This window comes from Marmota monax, unplaced genomic scaffold (genome assembly GCF_021218885.2).
Source record: "Marmota monax isolate L192 unplaced genomic scaffold, Marmota_monax_Labrador192_F-V1.1 WCK01_AAM20220418_F8-fsc00261, whole genome shotgun sequence".
NCBI lineage: Eukaryota > Metazoa > Chordata > Mammalia > Rodentia > Sciuridae > Marmota > Marmota monax.
In genome coordinates this window covers 1,864,528-1,880,297 of record NW_026695225.1, presented here as the reverse complement: position 1 = coordinate 1,880,297, position 15,770 = coordinate 1,864,528, and the positions used below count along the sequence as shown (strand labels likewise).

The 15,770-nt window shown below is 37.4% G+C and overlaps 1 protein-coding gene across 4 annotated transcripts in view; it reads left to right on the top strand.

The window, feature by feature from the left end:
* The window catches only part of Fgf13 (fibroblast growth factor 13), a 516,319-nt gene that overhangs the window by 426,667 nt on the left and 73,882 nt on the right, over positions 1-15,770 (top strand). The window lies entirely within an intron of this gene.

Genomic DNA, 15,770 nt, shown 5'->3' with positions numbered 1-15,770 from the left:
CTACCTACCTTACAGATTTTGACCTGAATTTGTAAGAGCCATATTTAAGAGACTTCTGTGCTAAAACTATAGTCTGACCAACTCTAGCCTCTAAGAACCTATGCCTAGTCTTTACTAACTCCTCCCTTTTGAGCTGTTACTGATCCTCTAACAAGGGATACTTTTCTCTTGCTTAGCATTTTTCCACATACATACAGCATTATATGGCCAACAGATTTCTCCAGTGGTCTTTATGTAGAGGCTATATCAGATTGATCCATGATAATGTGATTGGATCACCCACTAAATTCAAGAATTCCTTCCACAATATGGGCTAAGCATTGGCACAGGTTTGTATCCTACTTCAACCCCTCTATGAATATTTTCAGTGACAGCATTTGATTACCTCCCACAAATCTGTGCTACCTACTTTGGACAGTCCATATTGTTAAAATGAATTCATTAAAAATGAATTCTAATCTGTTCCTTTGTAGCTTCTCTTCATTGGTTTTATTTCTATACTCCAGAGAATCAAGGTATTAGAGGGAAAGTAAGCTGCAAAATAGAGTCCTACCCCAGTGGTGTGAAAGAATTTGAACACACTCAGAGGGGTCCTAGCTTCATCCACATAGTATTGTTTATTCAGTGTTCCATTTTGGACATATAACTCAATCTCTCAACATCTTCATTTCCTTAACTTGTTTTTTTTTTAAACTTACCTGATAGGATTGTTGTGAAAATTAAATGGCATAGCACATATAGAAGCACCTAGCACACCAAAAATTACAGAAAAGACTGTTAAGAAATGATAGTTACCTTTTGATTAGGATGATCAACTCTAGAATACCCACATGAACTGGACCCTTTGTGTTGCATTGCATTATTCTTTGTTCTTCCTGACAGCAGTGAATTCTTTCTCTTCTTGCTAACTAATTTCTTGAAAGATGAAATTTTATTTTTTTCTGTCAACCTTTTCTCCCTTGAGGTTTAATTAAGCTGTTACTGAACAGAACTGAAGTGTTAAATAACCTCAGAGGATCAGTTCCTAACATTCATGAATCCTATATATCGCCAACTGGTAAGATTAGTCATGGTAGTGGATAGGAGTGTTTGGCAAGGATTAGCAAATACCCCTGCTAATCAACAGAATGTGCAAATTAGGCCCTGGCTCATGGTGTTGATCTAAATTTCCATGGCAACAAGGAGGTTAGCAGTATACATGTGAAGAAGTGATTTCAAAACTGTAAGAGATGATAGAAATCACTGCAATGAGCATAGAGGAAAACAAAACCAGAAAAGAAAAGTATTCTCATTTCTTTAAGAAGTTCATACAACTTTCTAAAAACTCGGTGGCATCCTTACCTTCCCTGAGCCTCTACTACTAGAATGACAATTGACAATGATATAAATAGAAAACAAGCAGAAAGGAGTAGGAACAGGCTAGAACTGACCCATAAAATATATAATCCATTCATTTGACCAAATAACTATGAATTAAGACTATTTGCATAGCAATGTATAGCAGGATTGTCTGCATTAGTATCCTAGTTCCAATATTCATTAGCTATGTAACCTTAGGCAAGGTTTTTGTTGTTGATGTTTTTTAAATATTTTTTAGTTGTTGATGGACCTTTTTTAAAATTTCTATATGGTACTGAGAATTGAACCCAGTTCCTCCCACATGCTAGGCAAGCCCTCTACCACTGAGCCACCACCCCAGCCCCTAGGCAACATTTTTAGTGTCACTGTGCCTCATCTTTCTCATCTATGACCTGGGAATAGGAAGAGTTCCTATTTTATAGAGTTGTTGGGAGACTTGCATAAGCTAACATGTGTATTTAGAAGAGTTCTTGACCCAGTGTCAACACTTGGAAAATGTTAGTTGCTTTTATTATGATGATCATTCTTATCATCATCATCATCATTATTATTCCTGCTAGTTGGTCATGACTCTAAAACGTAGATTTCCTTTCAATTTTTATACCTTGTGAAGAAACTACAGGGCAAGAAATGTTATATTTTCCATTTTCTAATTTTGTTTGTGCTAGAAAAGAGACTTGGAAATGTCAGCACTGGAGAGGTTTTATAGGTATTATCATTTTCAATTTCAGTGCAACACTTAGGAAAATGGTAACTGTGATTCTTGTTGAGGCACAGGATCTAAGTAAAGCCACATTATTGTTTAAACTCTCATCAAAATCTGGGAGCAGATGGATATCTCTAAAACGCTATGTGATCAAAAGTGAATTAGTTTACCACAGGAACACAGTCACCTCTTTTATAATGTATGTGTAGCTCTGAAAAACAAACCCAGGCCTCTGCCATCTCATGGACCAATTTTCTTTGTGGTCTCAGTTCATTTCACCTTGCCTTTGTTGGTTATGTTTCTAGTCCAAGCAGGATAATTGCAGTAATTGATGTTTGGATTCAATATTCAGTGCTCACATTTGATGGGAGATTATTCAAAACATAGTTGTTTGGGCTACATGCTTTGTGAGGCCAAATTTTTTACTGACTCTTTTTTGAATGTCAACAAAATTTCTGCCCATTATCACTTAGTGGCTAACAAACTTTTGGAGGTAGCCTATTTGGCCTGAAAAAGAGTGACCCAAGGAATCAGAAGCTTTGCCTTTTCAACCTTCCTGACCTCCTCTCCTGATTCCAATGTCCTTTTCTTTGTGTTTTAGTTTTTCTTTCTTGTACATCCTTTTATAAGCCACTGCTTTTCTTATTTGGAATGAGGTAGGACCCACACTGATTAATAAATGAGTAGTATAATGTTAGATAAACCATGACCATTTTACTCCTTTTTTTATGCTTGGCAAATATTTATTAAAAGAATGAATGAATCATTTGCTCAAACATTTTGCAGCTGTTAAGGATGATGATTTTAAAGACTATGTAGTAATTGTGAATACAATATAATGTTAATATTTTCCGATCAATATCAGCATATTGAACCTTTTTTATTTTTAATTGGTACAATATACTTATACATAAAAGTGGAATTTATCGTGATATGTACATGCATGCACATAACATAGTTTGGTAAATTTAATTCTGCTATTTCTCCCCCTTTCTAATCTTTTCCCCCTTATTCTCTTCCTCTATTTCACTGTTCTCCCTTCTATTTTAATGAGATCTGTCCCCCTTTTTTAATTCCTTATTTATCTCTAGTTGACCCTTGACTTTCTGAGTCTGGCTTACTTCACTCAGCATAATGTTCTTCAGTTCCATCTATTTACCGACCAATGACATAATTTCATTCTTCTTCATAGCTGAGTAAAACTCCATTGTGTATTTATACCACATTTTTTCCAATTGTTTATTGAGGGGCATCTGGGCTGGTTCCATGACTTGGCTATTGCAAATTGAGCTGCTATAAATATTGATGTGCCTGTATCAATATAATATACTGATTTTAGTTCTTTGGAGGAAAATTCAAAGTAGTGAGATAACTGAGTGATATAGTGGGTCCATTCCTAGTCATTTGAGAAATCTCTATACTGCTTTCCAAAGTAAACCATGACCTCCAGTTTGTACAATGGATCCAGTTGAAAGTTACCCTGGTTGCCTCACTAGTCCTCATGCACAGTAAATAAGACAACTGTTTAAACAGGCTTAACCAAATCTTAAAGTGCTGTATATTTACAAATTTATATTTTAATATCAGAATATTGGTAAAATATGGACCAATATAACCACTAACTTGATTATTAGTATTAGTATTAGTTCCTTGCTCATAGTTCAATGCCAGAACACTCCTTCTATCTGTTTGTACTTTAAACATGGCCTAAATCCTACTTGCTCTGATGTATTGAACATGAATCTACTCCATCTACATGGACCCGTCCTGCATTTCATTGCTTCAGTTGCCTCCTGCCTTCTTTCCCAAGGGACAAAGGGAGAGTTAGAAAATTTATTTATGAAACTATCATTTATTTAGCTCACTCTGTCTAGATATGGGGACACAGAGTTGTGGTATCCCTGACTCAGAGAGCCTATGGCTTAGTAGGGAATGATAGACAAGTAGACAAATTAATAGTTGTCATAATAGCAACTCTATATGAAGGGGGTTATGGAACAGAGAAGAGGAAACAGTGACTTTACATGGGATTAGTTGAGAAATTTTCCTAGAGGACATAATATCTGTGACCACTTGTGAAGACTTTTCTGGATGGGATGGAATCAAAATTTCAAGGGTATAGCAGTTGGAGTGGTTAAAGGATAGGAGAGATATGTTTGGGGAGAGGAAGTACTTTGATATGTCTGAAATACAGTGTGTCAGAGAAAGAGTGGCAGGAAGCAAGTGTGACAAAAAAATCTGGGGGAAGATAACAGTGAGCTTGTATGTGATGAAGAGCCACTGGAGACTTGTTAATAGGGCATACCATGATCAATTTTGTAGGTTAGGATTATAGCAGTGAGCCAAGTAGTTTGATCACAGGCAGAGAGGAGGCAGAAAAACCCATTAAGAGGCTATGATGTATTCAGGCAAAAAAAGAAATGAAATAGGAATGGGTAAAGTATTATAACAATGGGAATTTCAGAGATATATTAAGGATGTAGAACTGCAGTACCAGGTTACCCCATGGATACAGGGTTGGGGAAAAGTAAGCATTTGGGAGAGTGCCCAAGTTTCTGGCTTGGTTGACATAACTGGGATATCTAGACAGGAGTAGGATACAAGAGACACTGTTAATCATCAGTGTGCTGAGATGAATTCAGCTTTGGATTTGTTTAATTTTCGGTCCTGTGGGGCATTGGGGTGAAACTATACATAATATGGAGCCATCTGAACTAATGACAGCAAATGGAGAACTTTGAAGTTGTGAACAGTATAAATAGTAATTCTTTTCTACAATGTCCATGTGGCTTGGCCCTACCATATTTCAAGAGTTGGCAAAATATTATCTTCTTTTAGAAGTATTCCCCAACTTTCTAATCTCTGTTTCTTCTACATTACTCTTAGAATGCTGTTTAAGAGTAATCATCATCATTCATAACTACATATTTATGTTATTATCTTCCTCTTCATTAGAAGGTAATTTCCATGTGAGAGTGGGATCACCACTGCCTTTTTCACTTCCAAATATTTACATGTTGACCTAACACATAGTAGATGCTAAAAGAACATTTGTTGAGGGTTGGGGTTGTAGCTCAGTGGCAGAGTGCTTTCCTAGCATGTGTGAGGCCCTGGGTTCTATTCTCAGCAACTTAAAAAAAAAAACAGCATGCATGAAATGAATGGAGCAAATCCCTAGAAAGAAAACATTAAGGGAGAAAATTAGAGACTAAAGGACAAAATCCTAAAGAATTAAAATGGTCTGAAAACAGAGGTAGAGAAAGATAAGTCAAATAAGTTAAAAAGAAACAAAGAAGCCATTGGATGCTACATGGCCATCAAAAGTAGTAGAAGTGGGACTTAAATTGAAACCACAGCCCTAAGACAGAGTCCCAAGTTTCTTGCATAAAACCAGAAACCAACAAGACCTAGCCAGTTAATGATGAATCAGGACCCAAGGCCCAGTTACAGAATGTAAATTGGCTGAGATTATAAGAAATTTGAACTCACATCTGAATTTCTAAACTATTCTGAGGAATTCAAAGAAAAACTGATCTGGAACAAGTGAAAAATGCTGGTAGACAACAAACACAAAACTATAGAGACAGATACCTCTTCTACCCTGGCTTCATATGTGACTTCTACAGAAAACAACTCTTCTGCTAAAGATAAACCCATGGTTAATTTACAGAACAAGCAAGGAGACAAACCACATCAGGGTAAGTCAACAGTGACAAAAATTCACAGTGGTATTCCAGAAATAAGGCAGTATGAAACACTTTAACACAAGTATCTTCAAAATGTTCAATAGGACAAAGGAAGGAGTAGAATCCATAATGTATGCCAAAGGACATTGTGAAAAACAGCAGATATATTGATAATGACCAAAGATAAATTATAAATTATGTATACAATATATGTATATATGATTTTATAATATGTTATATATAAAATATAGTGCATAATATACAATATAATATGAGTATATACCAATAAAATCAAGCAAAGTCAAATAATACACTAAGTCTAGCTAAAGAGGGGAATGAGTCAAGTGTCTATGTTTTGCAAAGAAAGATGAAGAGATGAAACTAGGAAAGAGAAGGAGGAGAAGTAGGAATCATGATGTAAAGAAGGAAGATGCACTTAATAGAAGTTTCAGAAGAAGAATAGAGAGATTTAAAGAGATGCAATAACTGAAGGGATGGTGGCTAAATTTACAGAATTGAAGAAAAACAATTGAACAATTGAAGGACCACAATCAAAGAGGAATTCAGTGAGTAGGGAGATTTATAAATGTTTTCAGTATATTATAATACCAGCGGAATCCTACTTGTATCTCTCCAGTAGGAATACCGAAATCTACATAGAGTAACTGCCAGGAATATATAATAAACCAGAATGAATGATGAATATAAAGTAAGGCAGTAGGGATTATCAGTCAAATTTTTTTTTGTACCTGGGATAAACTCACTGCTCAAATTTTTCCTTGGCTATGAAGGAGAAGAAGGATGTGCACATCTAATATATTAATTTATGCCACATCAGTAGCAAAAACAGCTCAGTAACCTCATATGTACACTTACATACACACATACTCATGAACTGAACTGGCAGGGGACTTTTTAAGTTTTTTACTAGAGCATTATAATTATATATAGTATTTGGGTTAATTTTGACAAAATCATTTTTTTATTTTTAGTTGTAGATGGACACAATACCTTAATTTTTATTTAATCATTTATATGTGGTGCTGAGGATCAAACCCAGTGCCTCACACATTAGGCAAGAGCTCTGCCACTGAGCTACAGCCCCAGCCCCATGCAGGGAATTTGATTTCAATCCCTATTTACCCCACTCTTTCCTGTATTCTCTCTTCCATCCTCCCTCCTAAACTTCCTTTCTTTTGCATATACATAAAGGTGAAATTTCCTTGAATGGAAGGATTATTTGAAGGTATCCCTTGCCCTGAAGTCTATTCTGTCATTTCAAATATCACCATTAGTGGTGCTTTTTTATAGTTTAATATTAACTCCATAAAATCTCTGTGAGTGTGAGCCAGTTTGGGGGTTGGAGTGTGCTAAAGGCATGTTAGTACCCATTAACCTGGCACTGATGGGAGCATCTGAGGGACAAGCTGTCTCACTGGAAGGCAGTGATACAGGAAGGGACCATATTAAAGAAGGAGAATAATTAAGAAATCGTGGAACCTAAAGTTTTTTTTTTTTTTTTTTTTTTTTTTTCTGGAAGAGTAGGTTCCTATAGGGCCTCATAAAGACAGTGAGAATCTGGGCTAAGGTACTGGCTTTGCAGCATTTCCTGAGGCCTGCCTGGAGTAGTACATACACATAAATGCATGCATGCATGTGCATACTCTACATTTTTTCTTCATGTAGTGAAATAGGGCATTGTTTCCCTTATCAATTCTGTTAAGTGGTTTTTTTTTTCCTTTAGACCAAATGATACCAATATTCTAGCAAAGAAAGTACATATTATATTTTAGAGTCAGGAAGAGGAATGCAATGAATAAGGAGATTTTAAACATGTTTTCAATATATTTCAATATCAACCAAATCCTAGTTGTTCCTCTCCAATAGGCATATTCAAATCTACATAGAGGAATTGCCTGGCTTGAACAGTGATGTTACTATAATCTTTAATTCACTTGTTAACTTAAAGCTTCATCATCATCAAGATAAAAGTCATTTAATGATATTCATATGCAAATCTCTGGCCTTCAAGCTCACTCAGGTTATTTCTGGAGGGGAATGGCTGGCTTCACTGCAACTTACCTGTCAATGTAATTTTAATTTTGATTGGCATCTTTCTAAAAGCATTACTTTTACTGAACCAGGTCTCTGCTGATGGCAGTGGTAAATTGATAGCAATTGTACATTTGAATGTCATCATTGACAGTGTGTGCTTAATGAGATCAGTGGGGAAAGGAGGACAATCAGTTTGCAAGGAATGATAAAACCCAAAATAAAATAAAATAAAATAAAATAAAATAAAATAAAATCCACATAGCCCAATGATTTTTCTCAATCCCCAATATGGTCAGGAAGCTTCCTAACCATACCAGTAATCAACATTTCACAAGGAAGCATACTTCTAGAGAGGGTTACAATATTGGAGCAACTTATTGTCAGGGGATTCAAAGTGAAAGGGCATAAAAATCCAAGGTTTTCTAAGATCATTTATCTGAGAAGAAATAATATGTACTGGTCATAATCCTGTACCAGGAGTCACTTTAGATCCAGATTTGAATTTCCTAGCTCCTTCTCATTCTCTAAAAGTCATCTTTAGTGGGATATTTCTTTCTGAAGGTGAACACAGTTCCTGCCCTCCTGCCCACAGTTAGCTGTACCTCCTTTCAGGGTCTCCCAGCACTTTGGACATATGGTGCTACTCATTGTGCTTATCACATTTGTGTTTTTATTGTTTACTTTTCTTTTCCTTCCACTTAAGGCCAAGGATAGTCACTGAAGAGAGAGACAGTAGCAGTAGAATAGTCTTAATAACATGGGATCTGAAGTCAGAATACATTCATTTGAATCCTGATTCTGCCACTTCCTACCTGACCACATTCATTACCCTCTCTTTGCCTCAACCTCTTCATCTGTAAAGTGGGGATAAGCTCATAACATTGTTGTAAGTATTAAATGAATAAACAAGGATATAAGAGTACCTGGGATAAACTCACTGCTCAATAGACCATAGCTAGGCATTCTTCAGGTCTTACCTCTGTACTTGGGTGGTAGTTGCTGGTAAATCTTGAAAGAATAAGCAAATGAATCAACAAGCAAACAAATAGCCCAGGTCAAATGTATTTAACTTCCCTTGCTCCACATATCTTCTCAAAAATGGGATCCTTAGCTGAGCATCCAAGCCTCTGTTATGAAATCAGGTTCTAAAATTGCTGGAGCCCGTCAGTGGTTACAAGAGAAGTTACAAAATAAGTTCAATCAGTTGATTGTACTTTTAGCTGTCTGTCAGAAGGGGAAAGTGAGAGAAAATTATAATGGATACTGGAAAAACCCCTGATTGCAAAAGGATAGTCATGGGCTTCCAACCATGGAAGTAAATACACTGTGTGTAATATTTTTCTCTCTTTTGGCTGAACTCAAGCTTCCTGTAGCTGAAAGCAGATGGCACAGAAAAGCTTACAATGTGGAAAGCCAGCTTTCCTTATATGAAAAGAACTGAGAGAATGGAGAGTGCTTCCACTTCTTGTCTCTGCTAAGTAAATGAAGATAAAGGCCTAGAAGTGTCCTTTGGGTCTATGTCATTGCAAAGGCCCAGGTTACCTGGTTCAGACTACATGCTAGTGCCAAACTATTTCCCTGAGCTAGGAAACCCCAGACAACAGTAAGCAGTGATTTGTAATCATTGGATTTTGGTGAGGAAAATTAGCAATGTGTTCTTTTTAAGTATTGCTGTAAGAGGCTATTATTAAAAGTGTTATGAACTTTTAACTCATTACAATGTATAAATCATCTATATTCTTGCTTATTTCATAATTCCCTTTTGTTAAAGAAAGGAAAACAACAGAACTGAATTGAGAACACGCTATATCTCATCTTTTTCTGTTACTCCAGCCAAGAAATAGCCTTATCCAGGCACCATTCTTCAGCAACCCAATTCCAGACACTGTGCCAAAGAGAAAAGAAGTCATATTTAACAGGCTGGCCTTGTACACATAAATTGTATTGGCTGAGGATCCTTAGTTTAAATACTGGCACTGCCACTTGTGTACTTGCCAGGGAATCACAGATATATCACTTAGTCTTTCTAAACCTCATTTTCTTTGCCTCTAAAATGGCAATAATGATAGTACGTACCTCACAGGTTGTTTGATTAGAAGAAGTAGTCTTTTAACACTTAACAATTTACTTGTCCAATTATAACCATGGAATTAATTGAGTGTTATTACTACTTGAAATCCTAGTTTTGGAAAAAATCTGAAGCAGATTGAAGAGTTTAAAAACCATCCAGGGCATATGCACAGTTCTCAGGTGGGTCATGGTACACATCCTTCAGACTCTCATAGATTCTGGAGAATAATATTTTCTCCAAATTCTGCAGGTTCTCCTGCACAAATCCTAGTCAGATGTCTTAAAAGAGAGGTGTTAAGACTCTTAACCCCAAGAGAGCACTGAAGTTTTTCCCCATTAACTCTCTACTTCTTTAAAAATTGAAAACTCTTGATAGGAAATTAGTGACGACAACAGTGCCATCGGCAAGTAAGAAATCAATCCAGTGTTCTTTATGTTTCTTTTGAGCCCTACGCCATATGCTAAATAATAATGCACATGAGGCCATTTGCAAATATTGCATTCCTTGTCTTAAATCCTGAGTTTAGATCGCCTGCTTCCATTAACCTTATTGTTTGAAACATCTTAGATCCAGAAATATTGTATTGTCTGCTTTTGCTTCAAATCCTCCATCATTTTTCCCCAGTTTTTCATTTAGATTAGTTAGTTCACTAGGCAAGAAATGAAGCCAGTGTTACAGATATTTTGCCTCTGAATCTTGCACATTTGTAGTCTGCCATAAATGTTCATCATCAAAACACCTCATTTATGTTGTTAGCCACTAGTCAGTTCAAGAAATATAAACTGTTCTTCCGAGATCTTCAAATATTATTGAATAAAACAGAATCAAACTCATCTAGAGAAACTGATGCTTTTGTCGGTTCTGGATGTTCACTCACCACAGAAGCACCGTATTTGGTAAGGAATAAATATATTGTTATACAATGTGTTTTCCACAATTTGAATGAGAGAAAATTTGGAAAGTGAATGTGACTGCCTTGACCTATGTGCTCCAAGTTCATCCAATATGATCTTCTAAGGACAAAGGCTTTTGCTGTCTCCATGCCCAATTAACCTTTCTCCGTAATGGCATGTCTCTTATTTTCCCCTTTGCCCTTTCTTTGTGACCATGTTTTGGTTGTGGGTCATGGGTATATATGTAGTGTAGTTTTTATGACAGATTGAGAGTTGAGTGAAATCAACCCACATACCCACCTAATGGATTAGTTTCTATTATATTCCTAAATGCATCTACAGAAATAAAATCAGTAATCAATTATGGTATTTAACAACCCCTACTGAAAAGAATGTTTTCCTCCTACAGAATGTAAATCTCCACATACTGCAGCTTAAGCTCAGTTCCTTATGTTCTCTCCTTATGATCAAGAGAGGAACCTCCACCCCAGAAAGCTGCTATTTCTCTTCAGGTTTTCTTGATTAAATGGCCAAGTAGGTAATCATAGGTCTTGAACTCTCAATGTTGCAGCTGCCATGGCTAATAAAATGGTGAACAGCTAAACTCATGGATATGATTAAAACCATGAGAGTGTTTTATGTTTTAATGTTCATAAATTATGACTGAACAATGAAATTTTTTGTGGTTATAGGATTTTTCTTCTTAAGAATCAGAACTAATCATTGTTCTCTCGATTGATTTTAAATATAAATCAGAGGTGGCTTCAGTAAATTCTCTAACAAGTATTTAGAGAATGATGTCAGAGGGAAGACATACTGAAGACCATTCCAGTGCAATGCACACCTAGGGTCCCGTGGCTTTTCATTCTGAATGCAAATCTGGAGAGCCAATCAATTTATTAAAAATTGGTTCTGGACACCATTGTTTCTAAAGTTGAACTTCCCCAGATGATCTGACTGCCAAAGACTGCTTGGCAGCTAATAAACATGTCAGGTCATGTTACAGGATACATTTGTCACTTTTTTTGTCACTGAAAATCCAGTGTGACATTGACAGAAATTCCTTAAATTTCATTTTTCTTCCTGCATGGAGTTAAGTGGCATAAACCTATTCTAATGGGTTTTCCCTAATCTCCTCATTTGTATTTCTATCTGGTTGTTTCTCTGGGCTTTTGGACATAATTGGATAGACCACAAAAGGTGTTACTTGTTGCTTATTTCTTTTAAAACTCCCCCTGCTGCCTTACTCACTGAATAAGGAGGTTCCAGCATTACTTCATTCCAATGCACTTGAACCTTCTCCTACAGCCTCCGTTTGAGCTCATCATCAGCCCTTGACCTGGGAACTGGACACTCAGAGGCTTTGATGAACTGTTAGTGGACATAGAGAACAAACTGGCAAGTGGCTCTGATTATGTTTAGCCTCAAAGGAAGTGTGTTTAAAACCTCTCATTTTCAGAGTTTCAGAAAGACAGCCAATTACTTCCTTCTCCAAAGGTATTGAAACTGCTCCTGATTAGGCTGTCTGAATACTCTCGTTTTTACTCATCACAGTCACATCTGTTTGGGTTTCTGTCTCTCTCCAGGAGATGCCTCTTGAGAGCAGGTCCCCTTCATTTCGTACAGCTCATCTGTGGCCTGCCAAGGGAGATTGGCAGAGAACGATCAGCGTTCTATGCTCTGATAACTCACATAACTCTTTGAAAAGGATGCTAAAACCTGATTCTCAAGAGAACCACAAGGAATGGAACCAAAGGGACTTTTGTGTTTTTCTTTGGAATCCCATTTAGATTTTATGTTTTTTTTCTTTTTTTCTAATTAAAATAGATTTTATGTTTTGGTGGGGGGAAGTAGGAAGGAACTGGAAGGATAGGGAGTATAAAGAGAGAAAGATAAGGAGGTAGGAGGAACAGGGCAAATGAAAAATAATCACAGACTCCTGGAGCCAAAAGAACTTTAAGAAACAGCTCATCTAGAGGTTTTTGAACATTTTATTTTCAGTAATGGGATAATTTTTTAAACAAATGATGCAGTGAGCCACAGTATATAAAATAAATGGAAGCTGATGTGCTATGGTTCTCCTCCCACTGGGAAGGAAACATATCATCTTCATGTACTTTTAGGGTGCTGCAGAACAGAATTTTAAAGCCAACCAATAGTATCTAAGCATTACTTTCAATATGGGAAAACTGAGACCCCCAACAGGAGAAATGACATATCCAAGGTCACACAGTCAATCAGTGGCAGACATACGATTAAAATATATGCCTCCTGCCAGCCAGGCTAAAACTCTTTGGGAGTGGAATTGGAGGAAGGGGCTAAGAATGCATTCTTCCTGCACATTGTTAAGGAGAGTGTGGTGGGCAGTGCAATATAGGGAAGGAGGTCCAGAGGATAGGAACAAAGAAAAGTAGACTATCCAGCCTCAAGGAAGCTCAGAGGTGAAACAGAGAGCATTGAAACTCTGAATCTGGAGGAGATCCAGAAGTTTCATAGCAGAATTGTTTGGAATAAAGCAAGACAGGAGAAAAGGGATTTTGCAAATAGGTGTCAAAAGAGAGTTCTTTATTCTTCCACTAAAATGTCATTCTCTTGGTCTCAGATGGCAATGCAGAAGAAAGAGAAGGCAAAATGGGCTTCTCTGGGATTGGCAGTCCATGTGTCTTTCAGCATTCCTTCCTGAGATGGATAGGACTCTGGCCTAGTTCCCCTTTGAGGATGTGAGAGTGTTCTTCACACTCATCTCTGAGTTACTAAGCACCTGGGAAATAGAATGAGAGAAAAATATAAACTATCTGCTTCATTGATAAGCCGATTGGATAATATGTTTTGGGTAGACCCCAGCTGAAAATGGTCTTTCTTCATTTTCTGCTCTGGATTAAATTGACCCTGTAGACTTGAGTTCTCCTAGTGAAGGAGAGAAAACAAAGCAGATGGTGTAAAGGCAGACAGATCGCAGAATATTAGAGGCCCCCTTCTCCAGTGTCACCATCTATTTTCTTATCCGTGGGGATGAATGATGGCTATAAAAATGGACAGACAAAAAATATGTCTGGTTCCCTCATACAGCTCATTTTTCAGGATTATAAAAGTCAACTGAGGAGAGGCCCATCAATGGATACTAAACTACAGTTAAATAGAAGCAAGAAGTTCTGGTGTGTATTGCACAGTAGGGTGACTATAGATTTCAAAAACGTAAAAAGTTAGAAGAAAGGATTTTGAATATTTTCATTGTAAAGAAATTATAAATATTTGAGGAGATCTATCTGATTTGAATGAACATCACATGGTGCCCCATTAATGTGTAAAATTTTAAGTTTTTGTGCTGCAGTTAAAAATTTAATACAAAATAATCAGAGAGATGGGGCTTGGAGCAAGAAAGGCATCTATTAACACCTGTAGAATCAACAGGCTGTCTGTTTGGGCCCAGTAGCTCCTTGAGCTTATGGAATAGAGTTTAATTCTCCGTCAGCAGAAGCTGTGGTTGGTAGATAGGGGTTAGGAACTGAGCAGATGCATTTACACACTTGAATGTGCAATTTTGTAATAATAAGTGCCCCCCCACACCATGATAATATATTCTTGAAGTCTTCTCTGGGTCTGTTTTCATCTAATATCCACCTGAGTGGCCATACTAGTGACTCTCCAAGCATCCTGAAAATACCTTATGGATGGTGTTTGAATGAACAAATGATGAGAGCTTTCTCAGAAGACGAGTGGAGGAAAAAAGAGTGGGAAAGCCTTACTCATTTTCTCAATATCATCCCCTCATTCTTTCCAGGTCCATACCTTTCCTGAATCCAAACTTTGTCCTTCTTAGCCTCTTCATGCCTTTTCTGGCTTCAATTACAAGAAAGAAGCAAGAGTAGAAAAACAAGGGCCCTTGGGGTGGGTGCTCAACAGAAGGCACAAACAGGCAGCATGAACAAGGACCTCTTTAACTGTGCATCCACACCCCAAGAATCTGATCCTGGTCAAAACTTCTGACCCCTCTTTTGGTGAGTTTACTTCCCCTCCTGAAATGTAACCAACAATTGCCTACATTCAGAGCCGGGAAACATCTCCTTCCCTTCTGAATCAATAGAAGTTGATATGTCAGTCATTCATCAATTATTTTCAACAATTTCTACTGAGCATTAGACTATATGACGAGATCTGTGACAGGAGATGGGGAACATAGTAGTGAACAAGACCTCTTCTCAACAGTCAAGGCATTTAAGGTCCAGTGGGACAGACCAGGCTTTTTTTTTTTAACCCTTATGAATTCAAGTCTGAAGTGTCCTTTTCTTTTGGGAAAGCTAAAAGCACAAAGGAATATGCAGGGAATTTCAGGCCCTTTGAAATCATCCTCCTGTAACTATCCATCAGCTTCTGCAGCCAGCTTTCACCCCAGCTTTCCTTGCAGACAGGCAACACAATAATGATTCTGATGGAGCAAGAGACATTTCAGTATTGGGAAGGAGATAAGGGGGAGGTAGCAGCAACAGCCCCTGTTAAGCAAGAGAATCTACAGAAGGCTCAGGTGATTCAGCTCTGATGGGCTAAGAATCCAGAAAGAGCTTCCGCCTTGCTGAATCTGAGCTTGTTGGGAGGTCAGGCAAGAAAAAAACAGAATGGAGTCTTGGGGATAAGCTGTGCATTTGTTTTTGCATTTATCTCAATTCTGAAAAGATCTGGAAAGGAGGAGGAAGGAGTCCAGTAAAAGAAAGTGTAGGAGTGTAGTGGCAGCTCTACGATAGAGCAGTCCTACTATTTGGGACTTCTGTTTGGCCTCAGAAATCAAGTAAAATAGTAAGACAATTGTGTCTGTTTGAAGGTAGGGATGTCCAAGGACCCTTCTCTTTACTGCATCCTTGACCTCAAAACTCCTTATTTCTTCTCTTGTTTACAGTGTAGACAGAACTTGCAAATAGAGTGAAGTCAGAAAAGAGCCACACTGGATTCCTGAATTTGGGGGGAGGGGTGTTTGAGTTTGAAGAGCAGATAAAAGGAAGAAATTA